Source organism: Bos grunniens, chromosome 3 (genome assembly GCF_055505025.1).
Source record: "Bos grunniens cultivar Pamir isolate PY7600 chromosome 3, Bosgru_T2T1.0, whole genome shotgun sequence".
Lineage (NCBI taxonomy): Eukaryota > Metazoa > Chordata > Mammalia > Artiodactyla > Bovidae > Bos > Bos grunniens.
In genome coordinates this window covers 65,706,469-65,729,097 of record NC_141167.1, presented here as the reverse complement: position 1 = coordinate 65,729,097, position 22,629 = coordinate 65,706,469, and the positions used below count along the sequence as shown (strand labels likewise).

Here is a 22,629-nt window from a genome sequence, read left to right as displayed (position 1 = left end):
GGAAGAGACTGACCAGCTGCAGTATGACGTAGGTTATCAGAGACAGTCTAACATTTAACATCAGAACTATCCGGAAAGGAGGATAGATATGCTGAAAAAATCTGTGTTACTCTTGCAGTTGTATAACTACTTAGGGTTTGTGTGAATATAACCAGACTTCCCGGAGAAGGCGATGGCACCCCACTCCAGTACTCTTGCCTGGAAAATCCCATGGATGGAGGAGCCTGGTAGGCTGCAGTCCATGGGGTCGCTAAGAGTCGGACACGACTGAGCGACTTCACTTTCACTTTTCCCTTTCATGCATCGGAGAAGGAAATGGCAACCCACTCCAGTGTTCTTGCCTGGAGAATTAGCAGCAGCAACCAGACTTCCCTGGTGGCTCAGACGGTAAAGCGTCTGTTTGCAATGCGGGAGAGCTGGGTTCGATTCCTGGGTTGGGAAGATCCCCTGGAGAAGGAAATGGCAATCCACTCCAGCCAGGAAAATCCCATGGACGGAGGACCCTGATAGGCTACAGTCCATGGGATTGCAAAGAGTCAGACACAACTGAGCGACTTCATTTTCACTTTCAACCTGTGCATAAAATCAGTAATCAATTAACATTTGTATAAAGACACTCATACAGAGGGAGATTGATTAGATGGCCTGAATCATACTAGAGATTTTTCAATTGTGTTGTTGTTGTTCAGCCTCTCAGTCGTGTCTGACTCTTTGCGACCCCACAGACTACAGTACAAGCCTGCAGCACTCAGGTTTCCCGGTACTTCACTATCTCCCAGAGTTTGCTCAAACTCATGTCCATTGACTCAGTGATGCCATCCAACCATCTCATCCCCTTCTCCTCCTGCCTTCAGACTTTCCCAGCATCCAGGTCTTTTGCAATGAGTCAGATCTTCACATCAGATAGCCACAGTATTGGAGCTTCAGCTTCAGCATCAGTCTTTCCAGTGAACATTCAGGATTGATTTCCTTTAGGATTTCCTTTAGGATTCCTTTCCTTGCAGCCCAAGGGACTCTCCAGCACCACAGTTCACAAGGGTCAGTTCTTCAGTGCTCAGCCTGCTTTATGTTCCAACTCTCACATCTGTACATGACTACTGGAGAAATCATAGCTTTGACTATAGGGACCTTTGTTGGCAAAGTGATGTCTCTACTTTTTAATAGTCTATCTAGGTTTGTCATAGCTTTTCTTCCAAGGAGCAAGTGTCTTTTAATTTCATGACTGCAGTCACCATCTGCAGTGATTTTGGAGCCCAAGAAAAATAAAGTCTGTCACTTTTTCCATTTTTTCCCTATTTCTTCATCTATGAAGTGATAGGACAGGATGCCATGATCTTAGTTTTTTGAATGTGTTGACTGGCTTCCTTCTTACTGAAATATCTAGGTTCTCTTTCCTAAAAGAGAAAAGAGAAAACTTGACAAAGGCATCTCTAGTAATCCACTGACTGTTCTGTTGTGCCAAGAAATGCATGGAGTAGATCTATTTCTCTATCTACTCTGTGCTACATAGTATGGGGTAGGGGTATAAGTGGGGCAAAGGCAATGGGTCCTTCTATATACTGAGCAGGTGAACAGCAGGGAGACAGGTTTTACAGGTTCTGCATCCGGTGGACAGTCAGTTAACTATAAGAACATCAGATGTGAAATTACCAAAGCCAAAAGATAAACAACTGCTCTAAGGCAGATAAATTTTACCAGCATACTTAAAATATGGGTCTTTCATGAGAATTCAGAAGTGAGGAAGATTTTAAAATAAATAAATAAAAATAAAGCCAGATGAAAAAGAAGCCTACAATGATAAATTGCAAAGTTTTAAATGGCCATTAAACTTGAGCAAGTCAAATGGCTACCAAATGGAGTTTCATTTCTCATTTTATTTATAAACATTCACATAAAATTTCAAGGAGAAAAAGAAAAAAAAATCCTTGAACTCCTGTGAAAGACATTTTGTGCTGCGTATGTTGAATTACTATTAAGTATTCACCTGTCTTAAATGGGCTTTTTCTCCAGCCTCTGTATCATACATCTTAATGTCAGTAACATCTGCAACGGAATGGTAATGTGAATCAGTGAAGATAATCACCAGTTAATAAGAGCTTCAAATCGTGCTTTGGCTAGTGTACACCGTTTACTGTATTTCTTCGGATAATTTACCCGTACCATTTTATTTAATGCTTATGCTTGATCAAAAAGTGCTTGTGTATGAAATTAGCTGAAAAACTGAATTTTTAAAAATCACTAGCACAGTGATCCGTTGGCTCCATGCAGTCTTTCCCTTTTAGTTTTCGAGCTTAGATCTCAGAAATCGTCATTTAAAAACCCTTCTTGGTTTGTATTTGTGTACATTGGGGACACACACGTCACCTTGCTCTTTTTCATTAAGTGTATGTATCACAAAGATGCAAAGATGAAAGGTAGAAAATTTGTGTTTTTTTCCTCCATTGATAAATCTCAAGTGCATTGGGTCTTGCAGGGAAACTTTGACCTTTAGTATATCTGGTTTTGTTGCTCTTTATTTATTTTGCTGCAAAAGGCGATTGGTCATGAAAAATAACCCAGGGGCGATGCGGTGGGTAGTGGAGGGAAGGTGGAGGAGTGACCTGGTTTTGATTAGTTAATTCAGATTAGGGAGTAAATTCTGATTTCACAGCTGCTGTTCAGGTTCAGTGGCACTACCAATTTTTCCATTTCAAGTTCCCATATATAAAGCTGACAGTTTCCTCGGCTAGAACCCGTTTTAATGTTCCTCTTTGGCACAGGCTCTGCCTTTCCCCCTATGATTTTCAGTAGCCTTCCTCCCCCATGCAGCTTTGCCAGAGCTACTCAGTTGTGGGCTTCAAATCTCCTGTAATTCCAGTCCTAGCAGGCCCTTAAAAACGTAGCAATGCACAGATGTGCAGTGAAAATTTTTAAATGTGCACTTTCTTTTAGGAATATGAACACTGAATATCACATAAACCTCTGATGTTCCCCTTGCCACCTTCTAGAGCTAAGCTAACACTTCCTTCTGTGTTTATATTCGTGGCTCTTAGGTACGTGGTCGGCCTGGCTTTCGGTTCTTGAGTTTTCCCATCTCTTTCCTTCTGTGCCAAATAGCTCACTGGTTTTACGATATGGGCAGGGGCTGATGAGGGAATAGTTTGAGTCCACAGCCTCCACTTTCATTCATTGCCTGAGCTAAGTTTTAATACAGACCTTGGTTAGAGACAAGTCTAGTTCTCCACAAAGTTCCCTTTTACAGTTTAAATAAAGAAATGATAAACATCAAAAGATCAACAGTTTTCCAAAGAAGCCAATATGTAATAGTCATGCCCAGGAGCACTGTTATAACTGAAAGCCTTACAAGGAGCACTGAATTGTAGCTTTGTTCTCGTTTGTTTTTCCTCCCTATAATAGGGTCCCTTAAAAGAAGAATAAAGGGAGGGAGGGAAGCTTGAGAATTGAGACTGAAATGAGTCTGATCATTTAGATGTAATGAAGCAAAGAAACAATCTTCAGTTCTGGAGGCTTTTTGTTGTTGTTATCAGGGTGGGTATAGATACATTGAAAAATAGCTGTGTGCAATCCAATTGCAAAATCAGTCCTGTCATGTGAGTCTTTACTAAACAGGTGAAGTGAGTATTTTGTGGGCACAGTGTGTGTTAGGCCAATGGAAAACAGTCTCCTAGGGGACTCCATGTCCTCTGAAATAGCAAGAAGAGATGGTTCTAGTATTTTTCTCTTGTTAAAAAAAAAGCACTTGTGGTGGGTGTGTATCTTCCTATTTTCCTCATTACAGAGTATTTATGGAGTTAGGATTTTTCCTCTTCTAAAGATGGGCAGTCATTCTTCAAATTACAGAATGAAATCTTCATGCTTTTCAGGGTTGTTGGGTCTTTAAAATGCCATCTCTTCTGAGAAACCTCCGTAAAATGAGGGATTCTGACAATGAAGCTGGTTTAAATAATGTACTGGTAGAGGACGGGTTAACAGGCATGAAGCAGAGCTGAGTGCATATGCATTGCTCAGTGTCTTGCTTAGCTGTGAACTCCAGAAAGGCATTTTGCATACAGGTCAGCTGGTTGGGGCTGCTTCTCATCACCCAGGAATGGTCATTTCTTCTAGGATGCTGGGTGTGTGAGTTGCTTTAGTCTTTATTACCTAAAGTATCTGTGAATACAGAGTGTTTATCTGAGGTTGAGAGTTAATCCATAATTAAACTGATGAGGAGCTTGAAAATACTGAATAAAAGGCACTGTAAGTTTGCAGTAGTCAAAACGAAAAAGGAAGATGGGGACTGCTATGCAGAAAATGCAAACTAAGGCCTTTCTATGTGCCTATAGCAAAGCCAGGCAGACAATGCACATTTAAGCTGGCATCATAGCTGAAGACGATGGATGTTGGTTCAATATTTAGAACTTTGGTCTGGAAATCAGGAGATGTAGTCCCAATCCTGGTTTTAGTGCTGACTTCTCTATTAAAGCATTCCCCCCAAAGCCACAGGTCAGCAGGAAAGCAAGTCATTTTCATATTTTGTGCCTTATATTTGCCCATCTGTGAAATGGGAATGGCGATAATCTGTGCTATTCCCTTCTTCATTGGAGATTTGGTTAAGTGAATGAGATAACATGTGTGGATGAGCTATGACTTCTTCCTTGGAAAGATGCTATAGAAATACAAGGACTCATGTGTTGTTTAAAGGTATCAGCCACCTGCCATGGTGTGGACGCCTGTCAGCAAGCCACGGCCCTACACATCCACGCTACATCTGAGCATCCTCCAGCCTGCCCGGAAGGCGATATTCAGAATCTCCGTGGAGAACCACTTCAGGGATTGACACCTTGAAGTAAGATCCACTTTAAATACGAGGTGAAAAACTGCTCTTTTTCACATATTCTAAGTCTCTCACGCGTACAAATGAAAATAAGGAGATTTATGAAATGGCAATGCAAATCTTCACGCTAATCAACAGAGTTTAGAAAAAATCAGCCAGGAGCCCTGAACATGCCTGTGGCAAGCATACTGCTTAGCCTACAAGAGATAAAGTACACTAGTACATATCGGTTAGTCTAATTTATTCAGAGTCGTTGCCATATCACAACCTTGTGTTTGATTTTCTTATAAACTAATAATTTCTTGAATGAACTAATACTGCTACAGCCACTAGTACCTCCACCTTGTAGAAGTTTTTTATTGTTGTGTATGCAACTAAATTGAAATATCTTTCACTTGAAATATTGACTTTAATATCTCATTTGAAAAATTCATGAAGCCTTTGATGTTAAATCCATACTCAATTTAGCCAAATGCCATTAGAATATGCAATACGCCTGAATACAGAAAGCATTATTGTCTGTGTTTCTGCAGAAGAATTACATTTTATGACTGTAACGTCAGGATCTTTTTTGGATTTGTGCATGAGGAAAGGAAAGGGAAAGGCAGCACATTAGATGCAAAATGAAAAGTGGTATTGATTAGGCTCTCATTTACCCACTCTCTGCCTCATTCCCTAAATGCATGGAAATAAGGGTTGTGCCACTGCAACTAACAATGCTCTATAATGAATGGAACAATCTTTAGAAAATTAGTGTGAGCATGTATGATAGTGCACAGATGTTGCTCCGAGTAACTGTCATACATTTCTTTTACATCTCCATTTACATAAGTCTCTTTATTTCCTAATAGTATCATAATAGAAACATGACAATAGTTAATGATTTCATAAAACATGTAATGTAAAGGCTGTCAGAAAGGTAGAACCTTAATTGAAACCTATAGCTATACTGCATTAGAATTACATTTCCTGAATGACTCATGTTAAAAATAGCCCTCTTGAAAAGAGAAAGACAAAGACAGGTATTTAAAAACAAAACAAAGCAAAGCTCAAGATTTCAGCAAATTAAAAATCTTCTCCCCTCCAGCCACGCCCCCAGTAAAACACAGTGACGGACAAATATTGCAAAATCCACCGCGACCGTTTTTTGCCTTTAGTAATTTATGGGCACTTTCCCCCATCTATCGATCACCTTTTAAAAAGTAAACTGCATTAACATTTTAGACTATAATGGCTCCAGAAAATGTTTGATTTTTATCACTACTAAAACATCGCCGTTGGCGCGAGCTTCCGTTAGCCAGTGCGGGAAGCAGGAGACTTCTTTTTGAGTGAAAAGGCCGCTGGGCACGTGCCTGTTTACACAGGTATTCCACCATGCCCTGCAGGAACGGTGCTGGGGACAGGCCATGGCTGGTTGTTTTTTTTTTTTTTTTTTTTTGAGACTACAAAGAACACATTTATGAAACTGAAAAAAGAAGTGGAGAAGAAGGAGATGAGGAAAGGAGAAGCCCTTCCTCAGTGGGATAACTGACTAGCTGTATTATTAATAGAAGACATTCTCTGGAGAGAGTCAGTTAGGCAGTCCTGGAGCGCCGAGGAGTTCACAGCCCCTGCGGCTGCCTGCTCAGCAGCACCATCTGCTGGTCAGCCTGTGGTCTCAGTCCGGTTGGGCAAGTGGCCTGTTTCCGTTCCAGACAAGGGTCACTGCCTGACTTCAGTTTTAACATACAGCTTGTGACATTGTACAGGAGGAAGTGATTAAGACCACCCACCAGAAAAAGAGATGCAAAAAGGCAAAATGGTTGTCTGAGGAGGCCTTACAAATAGCTGAGAAGAGAAGCTAAAGGCAAAGGAGAAAAGGAAAGATAGACCCATTTGAATGCAGAGTTCCAAAGAATAGCAAGGAGAGATAAGAAAGCCTTCCTCAGCGATCAATGCAAAGAAATAGAGGAAAACAACAGAATGGGAAAGAATAGAGATCTCTTCAAGAAAATTAGCGATACCAAGGGAACATTTCATGCAAAGATGGGCTCAATAAAGGACAGAAATGGTATGGACCTAACAGAAGCAGAAGATATTAAGAAGAGGTGTCAAGAATACATAGAAGAACTGTACAAAAAAGATCTTCACGACCCAGATAATCATGACGGTGTGATCACTAGCCTAGAGCCAGACATCCTGGAATGTGAAGTCAAGTGGGCCTTAGGAAGCATCACTATAAACTAAGCTAGTGGAGGTGATGGAATTCCAGTTGAGCTATTTCAAATCCTGAAAGATGGTGCTGTGAAAGTGCTGCACTCAATATGCCAGCAAATTTGGAAGACTCAGCAGTGGCCACAGGACTGGAAAAGGTCAGTTTTCGTTCCAATCCCAAAGAAAGGCAATGCCAAAGAATGCTCAAACTACTGCATAATTGCACACATGTCACACGATAGCAAAGTAATGCTTAAAATTCTCCAAACCATGCTTCAACAGTACGTGAACTGTGAACGTTCAGATGTTCAAGCTGGTTTTAGAAAAGGCAGAGGAACCAGAGATGAAATTGCCAACATCTACTGGATCATCAAAAAAGCAAGAGAGTTCCAGAAAAATATCTACTTCTGCTTTATTGACTATGCCAAAGCCTTTGACTGTGTGGATCACAACAAACTGTGGAAAATTCTGAAAGAGATGGGGATACGAGACCATCTTACCTTCCTCCTGAGAGATCTGTGTGCAGATCAGGAAGCAACAGTTAGAACTGGACATGGAACAACAGACGGGTTCCAAATTGGGAAAGGAGTATGTTAAGGCTGTATATTGTCACCCTGCTTATTTAACTTATATGCAGAGTACATCATGAGAAATGCTGGGTTGGATGAAGCACAAGCTGGAATCAAGATTGTTGGAAGAAATATCAATAAACTCAGATATGCAGATGACACCACCCTTATGGCAGAGAGCAAAGAACTAAAGAGCCTCTTGATGAAAGTGAAAGAGGAGACTGAAAAAGTTGACTTAAAACTCAACATCCAGGAAACTAAGATCATGGCATCTCATCTCATCACTTCATGGCAAATAGATGGGGAAACAATGGAAAGAGTGAAAGACTTTATTTTGGGGGGGCTTCAAAATCACTGCAGATGGTGACTGCAGCCATGAAATTATAAGACTCTTCCTCCTTGGAAGAAAAGCTATGATAAACCTAGACAGTGTGTTAAAAAGCAGAGACATTACTTTGCCAACAAAGGTCTGTCTAGTCAAGGCTATCATTTTTCCAGTAGTCAGGTATGGATATGAGAGTTGGACTATTAAGAAAGCTGAGTGCCGAAGAATTGATGCTTTTGAACTGTGGTGTTGGAGAAAACTCTTGAGAGTCCCTTGGATTGCAAGGAGATCCAACCAGTCCATCCTAAAGGAGATCAGTCCTGGTGTTCATTGGAAGGACTGATGCTGAAGCTGAAGCTCCAATACTTTGGCCACCTGATACGAAGAGCTGACTCATTGGAAAAGACCCTGATGCTGGGAAAGATTGAAGGCAGGAGGAGAAGGGGATGACAGAGGATGAGATGTTTGGATGGCTTCACTGACTCACTCAATAGACATGAGTTTGAGAAGGCTCCAGGAGTTGGTGATGGACAGGGAATCCTGTCATGCTGCAGTCCACGGGGTCACAAAGAGTTGGACACGACTGAGCGACTGAACTAAACTGTGAGTTGCAATTTACGACCAATAAGGGGTAGGGGAAACAAAAATCATGTTAGAGAAGGCTCAGTAGAACTGGACCGGCCATATAGAGTATATGTGAAACTGGCTACTCATGTCTTTTTTAAAGAAGGAAAGAAAGCAGAGCCTTGCTTTTATGGAGTGAGAAGTGTAAGAATCCCAGGGATTTTAAAAAAACAAGACCAAACCATCTGTGCAAGAAAATTTATTCTCACCTTGATCCTTCAACATCTTGGGTATCTTCCATCCTATCAAAGCATTATTGAAATGTGTTTAAAATTGAGCACCATCCATCATAGTGATTGAGTTAGATTATCTACATAATATTTACACATCCCAACAGGAAAAGTAATTTTTCTTTTCAGTAGTTATCATTTTCGAAAACCCAGGTTGACTTGCAAGCCACTGTCTGTCTCATCCCTTAGTAAGCATTTCCTTAGCTGATGCATTTCACTGATTTGATCTCACTGATAGGGTAATAAAATCATTGGTCACTCAGACACAGAGAGGCTGGGAGCCATGTGTTGAATCACCTGCTGTTAATTCAGAATGAGGGATACAGATGGGACTCGGGGACCCAATTGTGTTAATCTGAGAAATCCCTCGGCAATATCCCATGGATTACAATATTGCTGAAAATATCCGGTATATTACTGCAAGTTAAATACTTCTAGAATTAATTATTAAAAGTGTATTTACCAAGGTTTAGCAACTATTTAATATGTGTTGCTTCCCAATGGGAGATTAGCCTATCTAAGGGCTGTGGAATCTTGGGGCCTTTGGAATTTATTTAACAAATGATAAGCACCTGATTAAAAATAAATTAAATGCTAGTTAAAGTATTTAGGGAGCTCATTTCAAGTGTTTCATTAGTAAGGAGTTTCCCCATGCCATCTTTATTGTTTTAGAGTTACTGACTTTATATGCTGAGTAGGAAACAAAATGGCTGCCAGAGAAAAATGGAATGAATGAGCATGTTTCTTAATTAATTAATTTTTTTTCTTGTGAGAGTTTTACTTTTTTAAAAGGGATTTCTGTTTTTTTTTTTTTTTAACCCCATGAAAATAGACCTCTTAATGCTATAGAATTTCGGAAGAAAGTGTTTAATAACAGGTTCACCAGTTATAGGTTGTTCTTATAGAATTTGCCTGTGTTTCTGTTTTCCTCTTGGAATGCATATGTAAGTGTCCCTGACTCTCTTTTCCAAGTTTTTTTCTGGAGCTAGAATTTAGATATTACTGCAATAAAAAATAATCATTGTCTCTTGTAGAATCTTACATAGAAAAAAATGTAAATCATAATTTATGACCAAATGGTTGAATTCATCTTTCAGATGTATTGAGTGCCCATTATTATTATTTACCAGCCATTGTTTGAGGCCCATTCACACACTTTTTTTGAGGTCAATTTTCGAGAAATTGTATGCTTATAAATTTATATGCATGATATGCACAATGCCAGTCTGCTTAGGTTTGAATCAGAGAAGTGTAAGAGCTCAGACCAACATAGATCTTTCCTTAAACAGAGCTTTTGGAGAAAAAAGGACTGTTTTGAAGCCAGTCCAGAAAAGCAATGGAAGTTTTACATCAAAACAGACCTAAAGACATGTTTATAGATGAAACTGTATATTTTGTTTTAGTACTTAAATTATGTTTCATGTGTTTGAGGTCAATTTCTTTACATCTGGGCTGTTTTTGTGTTTTAAAGTGAAAGTCCCTTGAGAGTAGACTCTCATCTTCATGTAATTAAAAGACATCCTGACTCTCAGTATATTATGCTTGATACAAACAAGTAGAAAGTAATGATGCGTTCTGAACTTGGATCTCATTCATATCAGTGTCCAAGAGCTGTAGATTAGGAAGAAACAGTGGGAGTGGGGACCTGGGGGCATGGAAGGGAGGACAGACTCTGGTGGAGAGAAATGCTGTTTTTGATAATGAGACACTGCCTCTCCCTTGTGATCCTCAGTTATGTTCCAGTAGAGATCTCTGAGCTGAAAAGCAGCTGTCATTAGATACCTGGAAGGACTAATCTCAAACTAAAGATAGTGATGCAAGTGTACATCTTATAAAGAATATGGCAGCTACAGTGGATTTATTCAGATAGGGCATTCCTGCTGTTGGCCAAGTTAGGCCTTTGGTCACGAAATCCTGGTTCTAAACAGGACTCAGACTTGGATTTAGGGTAACAGAAACCTCCATGGAGCCACAGGCTAAGACAGATAAAGTGCTGGTAAATAAGAGAACTTGATCACAATACAAAGATTGACTGGTGTGGGCTGTGGCTGAGAACTGAAACTCAATGATAATAATTGAGTCAGTTTATCTTCAAGATCAGGGATAATCAACATAAAAGATAAAAGGAGTGGCCTTCTTTATTTATCAGCCACCTCCTGAAACTAGAGGACACACCTGCTTAAAGTTCCTGCATTAGGCAACTCCAAAGAAAAATGTAGCCTTTCCACAAACCCTGTAGATAAATGTATGTAAAATAAACTTTCCACAGTTAATGTGGGTAGATTTACCACTACGAGGAGAGTGAACAAAATCAGGTGAAAATAGAACGCATCTTGGCTCTGCTCATTGGCCATGGACAGTGGTCAGGCAGCAGATGTGGTCTTTATGCTACTAGCAAAGGCTTTGAAACCTCTCCTGGATTAACTCCCACCCTCATGGCTCCCTGAGCAATGCCGATAACAACTAGCCAAGCGACTGATGGTGCTGTTGAAATTACCTCTTTGGTCTGACAAAGAGCCATCCTCAGTCTATGGAGAACAGCCAGCATGTCTGCAGAGATGGCAACTTAAGGGCTGAATGCATCCCATTGTATATCAGAGTTGCATTATTCCACGGGAAACCTTTCAGCAGGAAGGATATCTGATGGTATTTTATGCTGCCAGGTAGTACTGGTGAATGCTGGGCAGTTTTGTCTTGAGGCAAGATTCTTAGAAGTTGCCTTACATGCTATGGAAGTTCTTGGTTTCAGACAGCTAAAGGCACTGATACTGAGTACCTGTTTGTGGTCACTATATTTTTGTGTATATTGTTATCATAATGTTCAGGTCTAGAACTGTGGGAAAAACCAACATGCTGAATATATGTATATGGTATCTAGCTTACAGTGAAACTATTCTGGTATTAGTGTCAAATAAAACCACTTTCTGGTGCATTAACACTAGAGCCAATCCATTCCTAATCCCTGAAGCTAAAAATAATATGAGTGGCTGCTTTCTGATGCAGAAGATGTTTGTTTTAAGACATTGGGGAATGTGGAATTTGGGCTGAAAGGGCATGGCTTCCTCTGATGGATATTCACATCTTTGGGTACTCTATACATTGCTTGCTACTTAAGAAGGACCAGATGAAAAAGGCTGCTCAGTGAGTACAGTCCAAATTTGAGTAGATTGTTAGTAGGTGAGTCACTAAGAAAGCATAAAGTAATAACTGATGATGACTAACACTTCTCTGTTGGCTCAGTGGTAAGGAATTCGCTTAGCCGGTGCAGGAGACATGAGTTCATTCTTTGGGTTGGTAAGATCCCCCAGAGAAGGGAATGGCAACCCACTCTAGTATTCTTGCCTGGAAAATTCCGTGGACAGAGGAGCCTGGTGGGCTACAGTCCATGGGGTGTCAAAAGAGTTGGACATGATTTAGCTACTAAAATAACATTTATCGAGTACTTCATATATACTAGGCACAGTACTCAGTTCTTGCATTCATGACTTTATTTCTTCCAACCATCTTTGAAATAGATACTATGATTTCCGCATATTTTTCGGATAAATAAAACCAATGCTTTGATAGGTTAAGAAAACTACCTAACCTGGTAAGTGACAGAGCTGGTTTTGAATTTGGCTTATCTGATTCCAGGTCTGTCTCTTTCTCCTGAGAAGTTTAGGTAATGAAAACATTGGTGTCATATGGAATCAAAGACATTAGGGTTAAAAAAAAAAAGGTAATACAAACTATACTTAAGACTCCCAAGAGATAGTGAAACTTGCAACAATCACCCGGCAGCTCCTTCACCCCAGTTTTGGACACAGAGCTTACTTCCTAGTAGAGGGTTCCCTCTCTGCTGACCTTGCTCTTCTCCTCTATGTGAGAAAAAGGATAATGAATTTGGTTGGTGCATTTCTTTATACTTTCTCTATATACATGTCTATCCTGAAACGATGTATCTTGTTGTTTCACATTGCTATTCATTAAGTTCTGATGGATGTTTCTTTGCAAGTTGGAAAGAAGAACCCTAAAGAGGGAAACCATAGCACCAATCTCCCATGGGAGTGTGTTGTGTAGTGGTAAGCCTGTTTTACAGATTTTGGGTATTTTCTCAGGGCTGTATTAAAAGTCAGAGTGATTTTGCCAGTGTATATTCAAGGAAAAATGTTTCTGAACCACAGCACATAAAACAGATCTTGAAATAGTTGCCCGCTTCTATAACTGGGGGCAGAATAGAATTTGCCCTCTTGCCTGCATGGTGCCATGGTCAGATGGCTAGTTTTCTCTGATTCTGCTTTTTCTGGCATTTGGAAAATGTACCCCGAGAAGTTAAAATCATCATCCTTACTTGGTGCTTGGTGGCAGCTGCCTGCCTGGTGGCTTCTGGTAGTTTCCTGAAACGTGTGGGCAGAGGAACAGAAGGGTTGAGGAAGGAAATAGAGTGACTGGAATAGCTTTGCCGGCAGAATGTTTGTAGCTGAAGGTGGAGCATATCCAGAGGACACTGTTAGGAATATTTTAAAATCACAGGTGCACTTGTGCTCCCTGCAATTTAAAGATACACTGCAAATGCAATTTGTATAACTATTACACAGCGGGGCTACATGGCTTCCTTATTTCTAAGATAGGATTCTTGTGGGTCCTCCCTAGGCAAAGAGGATGAGCTGTGTCTACTTCCAAGAATGAATGAATTTTAAAGATAATTCTGTTTCTCTGGAATCTGGGGTAGAGCCTGATGGAACTCAAGAAAAATCTTTGAAACAAATGAATAACTAGAAATATTACATTTTCCCACTTTAGGCTAACCACTAACCCAGTTGTATTCAGTTCAGTTCAGTTCAGTCGCTCAGTCGTGTCCAGCTCTTTGCAACCCCATGGACTACAGCACGCCAGGCCTCCCCATCCATCACCACCTCCTGGAGTTTACTTAAACTCAGGTCCATTGAGTCAGTGATGCCATCCAAACATCTCATCCTCTGTTGTCACCTTCTCCTGCCTTCAATCTTTCCCAATATCAGGCTCTTTTCAAATGAGTCAATTCTTCGCATCAGGTGGCCAAAGTATTGGAGTGTCAGCTTCAACATCAGTCCTTCCAATGAACACCCAGGACTGATCTCCTTTAGGACGGACTGGTTGGATCTCCTTGCAGTGAAGGGACTCTCAAGAGTCTTCTCCAACAGCACAGTTCAGAAGCATCAATTCTTCGGTGCTCAGCTTTCTTTATGGTCCAACTCTGACATCCATACATGGCTACTGGAAAAACGATATCCTTGACTAGATGGACTTTTGTTGGCAAAGTAATGTCTCTGCTTTTTAATATGCTGTCTAGGTTGGTCATAACATTCCTTCCAAGGAGTAAGAGTGTTTTAATTTCATGGCTGCAGTTACCATCTGCAGTGATTTTGGAGCCTAGAAAAAATGAAGTCTACCACTGTTTCCACTGTTTCCCCATCTACTTTCCATGAAGTAATGGGACTGGATGCCATGATCTTAGTTTTCTGAATGTTGAGCTTTAAGCCAACTTTTTCACTCCCCTCTTTCACTTTAATCAAGAGGCTCTTTAGTTCTTCCCTTTCTGCCCTAAGGGGGGTATCATCTACATATCTGAAGTTATTGATATTTCTCCCAACAATCTTGATTCCTGCTTGTGCTTCCTCCAGCCCAGAGTTTCTCGTGATGTATTCTGTATATAAGTTAAATAAGCAGGGTGATAATATACAGCTTTGACATACTCCTTTTCCTATTTGGAACCAGTCTGTTGTTCCAAGGCCAGTTCTAACTGCTGATTCCTGACCGGCATATAGGTTTCTCAAGAGGCAGGTCAGGTGGTCTGGTATGCCCATCTCTTTCAGAATTTTCCACAGTTTATTGTGATCCACACAGTCAAAGGCTTTGGCATAGTCAATAAAACAGAAATGGGTGTTTTTCTGGAACTCTCTTGCTTTTTTGATGATCCAGTAGATGTTGGAAATTTAATCGCTGGTTCCTCTGCCTTTCCTAAAACCAGCTTGAACATCTGTAAGCTCATGGTTCACACATTGCTGAAGGCTGGCTTGGAGAATTTTAAGCATTGCTTTACTAGCGTGTGCAATGAGTGCAATTGTGCAATAGTTTGAGCATTCTTTGGCGTTGCCTTTCTTTGAGATTGGAATGAAAAGTGACCTTTTCCAGTCCTGTGGCCACTGCTGAGTTTTCCAAATTTGCTGGCATATTGAGTGCAGCACTTTCACAGCACCATCTTTCAGGATTTGAAATAGCTCCACTGGAATTCCATCACCTCCACTAGCTTTGTTCATAGTGATGCTTCCTAATGCCCACTTGACTTCACATTCCAGAATGTCTGGCTCTAGGTCAGTGATCACACCATTGTGGTTATCTGAGTTGTGAAGCTCTGTTTTGTACAGTTCTTCCACGTATTCTTCCCACCTCATCTTAATATCTTCTGCTTCTGTTAGGTCCATACCATTTCTGTCCTTTATTGTGCCCATCTTTGCATGCAATGTTCCCTTGGTATATCTGATTTTTTGAAGAGATCACTAGTCATTCCCATTCTATTATTTTCCTCTATTTTTATGCACTGATCACTGAGGAAGGCTTTCTTATCTTTCCTTGCTATTCTTTGGAAGTCTGCATTCAAATAGATATATCTTTCTTTTTCTCCTTTGCTTTTTGCTTCTCTTCTTTTGACAGCTATTTGTAAGGCCTCCTCAGACAGCCATATTGCTTTTTTGCATTTCTTTTTCTTGGGGATGGTCTTAATCCCTGTCTCCTGTACAATGTCATGAACCTCTGTCCATAGTGCATCAGGCACTCTATTAGATCTATTCCCTTCACTCTATTTCTCAGTTTTACTGTATAATTGTAAGGGATTTGATTTAGGTCATACCTGAATGGTCTAGTGGTTTTCTCTACTTTCTTCAATTTAAGTCTGAATTTGGCGATAAGGAGTTCATGATCTGAGCCACAGTCAGCTCTCAGTCTTGTTTTTGCTGACTGTATAGAGCTTCTCCATCTTTGGCTGAAAAGAATATAATCAATCTGATTTTGGTATTGACCATCTGGGGATGTCCATGTGTAAAGTCTTCTTTTGTGTTGTTGGAAGAAGGTGTTTGCTATGACCAGTGCAAAACTCTATTAGCTTTTGCCCTGCTTCATTCCGTACTCCAAGGCCAAATTTGCCTGATACTCCAGGTGTTCCTTGACTTCCTACTTTTGCATTCCAGTCCCCTATAATGAAAAGGACATCTTTTGGGGGTGTTAGTTATAAAAGGTCTTGTAGGTCTTCATAGAACCATTCAACTTCAGCTTCTTCAACATTATTAAGTCAGGGCATAGACTTGGTTTACTGTGATATTGAATGGTTTGCCTTGGAAATGAACAAAGATTATTATGTCAGTTTTGAGATTGCATCCAAATACTGCATGTTGGACTCTTTTGTTGACCATGAGGGCTACTCCATTTCTTCTAAGGGATTCTTGCCCACAGTAGTAGATACAGTGGTCATGTGAGCTAAATTAACCCTTTCCAGTCCATTTTAGTTCACTGATTCTTAAAATGTTGACATTCCATCTCCTGTTTGACCACTTCCAATTTGCCTTGGTTCATGGACCTAACATTCCAGGTTCCTATGCAATATTGCTCTTTACATATCAGACTTTACTTCCATCACAGGTCACATCCACAACTCAGTGTTGTTTTTGCTTTGGCTCCATCTCTTCATTGTTTCTGGAGTTATTTCTCCACTGATCTCCAGTAGCATACTGGGCAGCTACTGACTATACAGACTTTTATCTATGTCTGTTAGCCCCACCACACTTATCTAGTTCAGCTTTGAGGTGGGATTAGTTCTAAAGATGGCTTTACACATAGGTGGATTCTGAGCACACCTTCAGAGGTAAAAGGAAAGACTTTGCTCTGCCCACATTTTTCATTTATTTGCTAAAATTGGAAATTCCATCTGAGAAATTTTATTGAAAGGGTTAGAAGAAGGAAGTAAAAGTGAACCTCCTAAAAGTAGTAGCTGCTCAGAGTTCTAAAATTATATATCGTATCAATAAACTTTTTTGAGTACTTAGCCCCAAATATGCATATTTATTGATTTATAAATTATAAATGTAGTATTGCAGGAATATGGTCATACATAATAGAACAAATGCAAACATTTTAACTGGAGGAAACAAAAGTGAAATAAAATATTTTATTTAGTAATGGTGCAAAGCCCTTTATTGTCACAAAATTATTATTAGTAGTAGTATGATTAGTTATAATTAAAAAATATTTATCATCTTGGTTTAAATACTTTGTGATATTACTTGATTTGGTTCTAAGTTCAGCTTATTTTAAAAGTTTATTTTAATGTCTTTTATAGCTAAGAGGAATGCTTCATTAAAGTATGTAGGTAAAATGAAAAAAGACGTGGCTGCATTTACCAATTTGTGACACCCAGTTTTTCTTTTCCTCCAGCACTATTCAGGCAATTGTGTTGCTCCTTGGCAAGCAAATGTCCATCTTTCTTGATGCTAATTAGTTGTCTTTGCAAGCTAATTAGAAGGTATACACTTTAATATTTTTTAACAAATGAATTTAAATTCCTCTGAGAGTTTTGTCCTAGAGGATTTTTAAACAGGTCACAATATTCTATTTTCAAGTTGTTAAGAAGTATGAAGATATGAGAACTTTTTACAGGTGACAGACATATCATTTTCGTTAATAAAAGCATATTAAAATGGAAATGATTCTAAATACTGATTTTTAAACATTATTTCCATTGTCTAAGTTTTAATTTTTTGCTTTTGGTTTTAATGCAGTTTCTTACCCATGGTTGACATTAAAGGCCAGATCAAGTATTTTATTTCCAAAAAAGTCAGGAAGTTCATAATTAATGTCTCAAGATTTTCTAGTTCTTGGTCGTGAGATAATTAGCTAACTTCTATGTGATACAAAATATTTTCATGAGCCTTTTGTATCTCTTTGTAGGGAATTTTAAATATTTTATTATATTTTAAAAGTTTTGTGGTTGTCATTGCTATTATTAATCCAGTAGGACTTTGACACTTTTAGCTTCAACTTTTTGCTGTAACAGCTTGTGAATAATGCCAGTGAAAAGATTTTTTTGCAAAAATTTTAAAATCTCATCCACTTGTAAGGCTTTGTTTAGTTACAACTTGGTAACAATGCACACATCTCTTAAGCTAAGCAAGCTGCACAATCTCACAAGACAAGGGAAGCATTCTGAGTTCCCCCCTTCTACACTTGATTTCCTTTTCTGTCCATAGGGTACCTTGTGTAACTCACATGGTATGTAACCACTTGAAAAGCAGACTGCATGGGGATACTGGGGTCAATCTAATATCTCTGTTAGATATTAGTAAACTTTTAAAACATCTTATGGAAAAACTCAAATGAACTTTTGGTCAATCCAGTAGAAGAACTGATATTTTCCTTCTCTATCAGAGTGTATCACTATACACCCCAAATCAGAAACTGCATTTATAGCACTGATTCTGTCACAAAGCAAATCTCCTTGGGTTATGGAAGTCCTTGAAGAAATTATGTCACTCAGAATGAATTAATTTGACTTTTTGAAAACAGATTTTGATAGAGAACATGAGTGGAGTAAATAGACTCAGTCCTTGGAGATGGTGAGTGGTTATTGAAATTCAAGGAGAGACTGAGACGATAATGTACAAAACTAAGAAGCTGGGGGAATGATGCATAAATTCTAGGGTTTTGTAGCAGTCGATTTTTTCTTTCTACTTTTGTAGAAATTCAGAACTGCCTGGCAGGACAAAGCACTCACTGCAGCTGTAATATTCCAGTTCAGAGTGCACTTCTGTACTGAGCCCACCAGAAGAAAAGGGGTTAGGCCAAGGAACAACCAGTCCTCAGACTGGACCTGGACATGGCCCCCAGCCATGGCAACGGTGTTTGGTCAAACTGTAGGTGATTTGAATCCCAAATGATGGTACCTTCCCATGGAAGGTTTGTTGCCCTCCCTTGAATTATGAATATGGTTTGGCTTTTCTTCTGAGGTCTAAAATGTAAGTATTCAAATAGTTTTTCTGACCTATGCCTGCTTTCAATGGGGAAGTTTGAATTGTGGTTGTCTAGTTTAACTGTGTTAGAGTAGGGTCCCACAGCAAGGTAGAGAGAAAACCATTATTTTCAAAGACTATAAGTCCTCTCAGGAAAGCTGCTGGGTTGATTACCTTCTTCTTCTTATTGTCCTTGAGCCTGGCAGCAGAAGTAGAGGGTTTCATTTTAATTTCTGGGATGGTGGGCCATCACCTCACCTCTTTCTTCCGTTTTTTTCTTGGTTTCCTTTACCCATTCCCTGAAACATTGTCATCAGATACAGGAAGGCATGACCATTTGTATTCACTATCACAGATGATTGCCATCAAATAACATAATTAGATCATGGTCCCTTTATACTTGAAATTGGGAGGAATAGGATGGGTATTTTATAATATAACATTTTAAAACATCCGTGTTTTTTAACATCTACCTGTTCTCTGGAGAAAACGTGTTTACCCTTGTGAGTCAAAATACATCTATTTTCTGTAAATCCTGAGTGCCACATCAGCTTATGTTACACTTCATGAGATGAAAAAACCTTCAATATAACACATGTAAGATAAAGTCTGTACTCTGTGCTGAGTCTGATGCTGATGGATAAAAACTTACTATAGGAATGCAGTCACCATGCTTGGAAACTTTGCTGTTAACAGTTTTGCATATCTCTTTTTTCTAATGTGAGCCTTATTTCAGAGAGTTCAGATTAAATGATGAAAGACTGGGTAAAAATTCTACCAAAAAAACAAATCCCCCAAACTTGTACTTTTCAGATTGATATAACTCATAGGTGAAAGTGGGTGGTGAAGAGGAAGAGGAAACAGTACATTATCAAGTCCTCCTCTACAGAATCCATACAAGCAACTCTGATTACAGTGGCCTTGTACTGGTTAAAAGGAGCTCGTGAGACACAGAAATAAATTCTATAAAATATTAATAACTAGGGGATGATCAATATCAGTGAAAATTCTGGATTATGGAACTTTAAATATATACCTAGTGCTTTTAAACATAATGGCACTCTATTTATGGAGATCCCAGGTCTCTAGCAAAGTCATCAAGACTAGACTAAAATTCAGAACATAGAAAAGGTCTTACTGACAGTGCTGAAAAACCTTCCAGAAAGCATATGTAATGTGCTTCCTAGGAAAGCAGTGCTTTACTCACAGAAACTCGTCTGGACCATTGTGTATAAAATAAGGCACTTTATTATAAACACCAGGGACATACTGATAACAGATAATGAACAGTGATGACAAGAGGGAGAACTATTGAAGGCCAATATAAATATGATAATTTGACATGACTTAAAGAAAGCTGAGCGCCGAAGAATTGATGCTTTTGAACTGTGGTGTTGGAGAAGACTCTTGAGAGTCCCTTGGGCTGCAAGGAGATCCAACCAGTCCATTCTGAAGGAGATCAGCCCTGGGTGTTCTTTGGAAGGAATGATGCTAAAGCTGAAACTCCAGTACTTTGGCCACCTCCTGCAAAGAACTGACTCACTGGAAAAGACTCTGATGCTGGGAGGGATTGGGGGCAGGAGGAGAAGGGGATGACAGAGGATGAGATGGCTGGATGGCATCACTGACTCGATGGACGTGAGTCTGAGTGAACTCTGGGAGTTGGTGATGGACAGGGAGGCCTGGCGTGCTGCAATTCATGGGGTCACAAAGAGTCGGACACAACTGAGTGACTGAACTGAAGTGAATAAAGGAAAAAGCAGTCCCTTATAGCGTAATAGGATTATTTTCATGATGGTGACCTTGAATAAATAAGAATGGGTTAAATTATGCTCTGTTCATTCTGTTGGAAAAGGCAATATATTTTTCTAAGTTCTTTCAAAAAGGATTAAATAATAGTAATTTGTACTCACTGAGCATTTACTGTGGAACAAACTTTGATCTAAAGACTTTTTATGTATCATCTTATTAAATATTCAGAACAGTGGAACAACATCAAGAAGAGTTACCATCATTATCCCCATTTTACAGGTGAGAAGCTGAGGAAAAAGACTTGAACTTGAGCAGGGTGGAGGCAGTGGACTCAGCCCCAGCCCCCACTTGTTGAAGTAAATAAATACTTCTGCTTAAAGTTAAAAGCTCAGTTGTTAGAAATTTTACTCTATGGATTCCTGATGATGCAATATAAATGAGACACTTAAACATGTATTAAAATAGCCTTAATTACCACTCAGCTGCAGTTATGTTACCTAGTAAAGTCTTTCCCAGATTTCCTTTAGTGATAGATAAGCATGTTTTTACAATTAAGGCTTTGAGTGTTTTCTGTAGATGCAGGTTTATATACAGTATGAAGATAGCTTCAAGGTTGACAACTTGCTGTCAAGATACTTAGGGGAATGCTAAATCTACCCTAGAACTTGAGATTTAGAAAATCATTAAGCCTTGTATAACGTATTATTCCTTTGCTTTGCAAAAATATTTTTTTTACAGACAGTACAAAGGTAAAACTGAGCTTTGCTCCTGTCAGAATTATCTAATTTCTAATTAGGAGAGCCTGATTTAATGAGATTTTCCTAAGTAGTTGGATAAGCCTTGGATGACTGACTTTAAATAAGTGATGTGGTTTTTTTTTTTTGTTTTTTTTTTTGTTGTTTTTTTTTTTAACCAGTTAATCATTTCTTTCTTTCATAATTGATCGGTCCAGCATTACTCATAGAGCTGGGTAATTAGGCATTTATTAAAGACACTATGGGACTATGAGATGAGAGATGAGAAAGAAGAACCCCAAAGGGACTTACAGGCTGCTGTGTTTCCTCACTCCCCTGCAGGATGCAAAGGGCAGGGGTACTGTGGCAGAGCTGGAGGCCTGCCTGGACACTGCTCATCACCAGGTGAGGATGATGCTAACTACTGCTGCCAAACGATGGACTTTGTTCACACACTAGTGTCAGCAGTTTGGTGACGTTAGTACTAATATCAACTGCCAGAGCAATTGCATTTCTCCACAGTCTCTTTTTATGTACACAAGACTATTGGGAATCACTAAAAATTAGAGAGAAGACAGTCATCTGAAACTCTTTGGGCCATCATATTATTTCAAAATGATGAAGGGAACCACTGGAGATCAAACCAGTCAATCCTAAAGGAAACTGACCCTGGATATTCATTGGAAGGACTGATACTGAAACTGAAGCTCCAATAATTTGGTCACCTGATGTGAAGAGTCAACTCATTGGAAAAGACCCTAATACTGGGAAGGATTAAGGGCAAGAGGAGAAGGGGGTGACAGAGGATAATATGGCTGGATGGCATTACTGACTCAATGAATTTGAGCAAACTCTGGGAGATAGTGAAGGACAGGGAAGCCTGGTATGCTGCAGTCCATGGGTTCACAGAAAGTCAGACATGACTTAGCAAATGAACAACAACAACAGAGTAGAAGATTCTGGATGTCTATCATAATTTATCAGAATTGGTTAAATTCAACTAATTTCTCTGAAATTTATCATAGAATGGGCAAACAAAATGATGATATTGGCTACCAAGTAGTTTGTTTAACCTTAATGATTTCACCTCAAATCTGTATTAGTCATGTTCTTGAGTTTTAATAAAAATATTTCTAGAAAGTAGATATGCTCTGGGTTTTCCAACTCTCGACACATCCATGGAGTTCACCAGATTCAAAAGGCAATGCCTTTAGAAAGAGCCTGGCTTGGCAGCTTGGAGAATTTACTGTGAACAGACAAAAGACAACTGCAACTCAAACTGCAACTCAACCCTCACACATATAAACATGTGCTCCCAAAGCCCATTTCTTGCAATGAATAATGAATTACCTCCCCTGTTTTCCTGAACTTCA

General features: G+C 39.4%; 1 long non-coding RNA gene across 2 annotated transcripts in view; it reads left to right on the top strand.

Annotated features, from left to right (window-relative positions):
* LOC147375741 (uncharacterized) overlaps positions 1 to 22,629 on the top strand; it is a 629,781-nt gene that overhangs the window by 445,860 nt on the left and 161,292 nt on the right. For both annotated transcript variants that reach the window (XR_015160409.1, XR_015160408.1), the window contains one exon: positions 4,681 to 4,825. This is a non-coding gene — a long non-coding RNA (uncharacterized LOC147375741). The remainder of the gene's footprint in view (positions 1 to 4,680; positions 4,826 to 22,629) is intronic.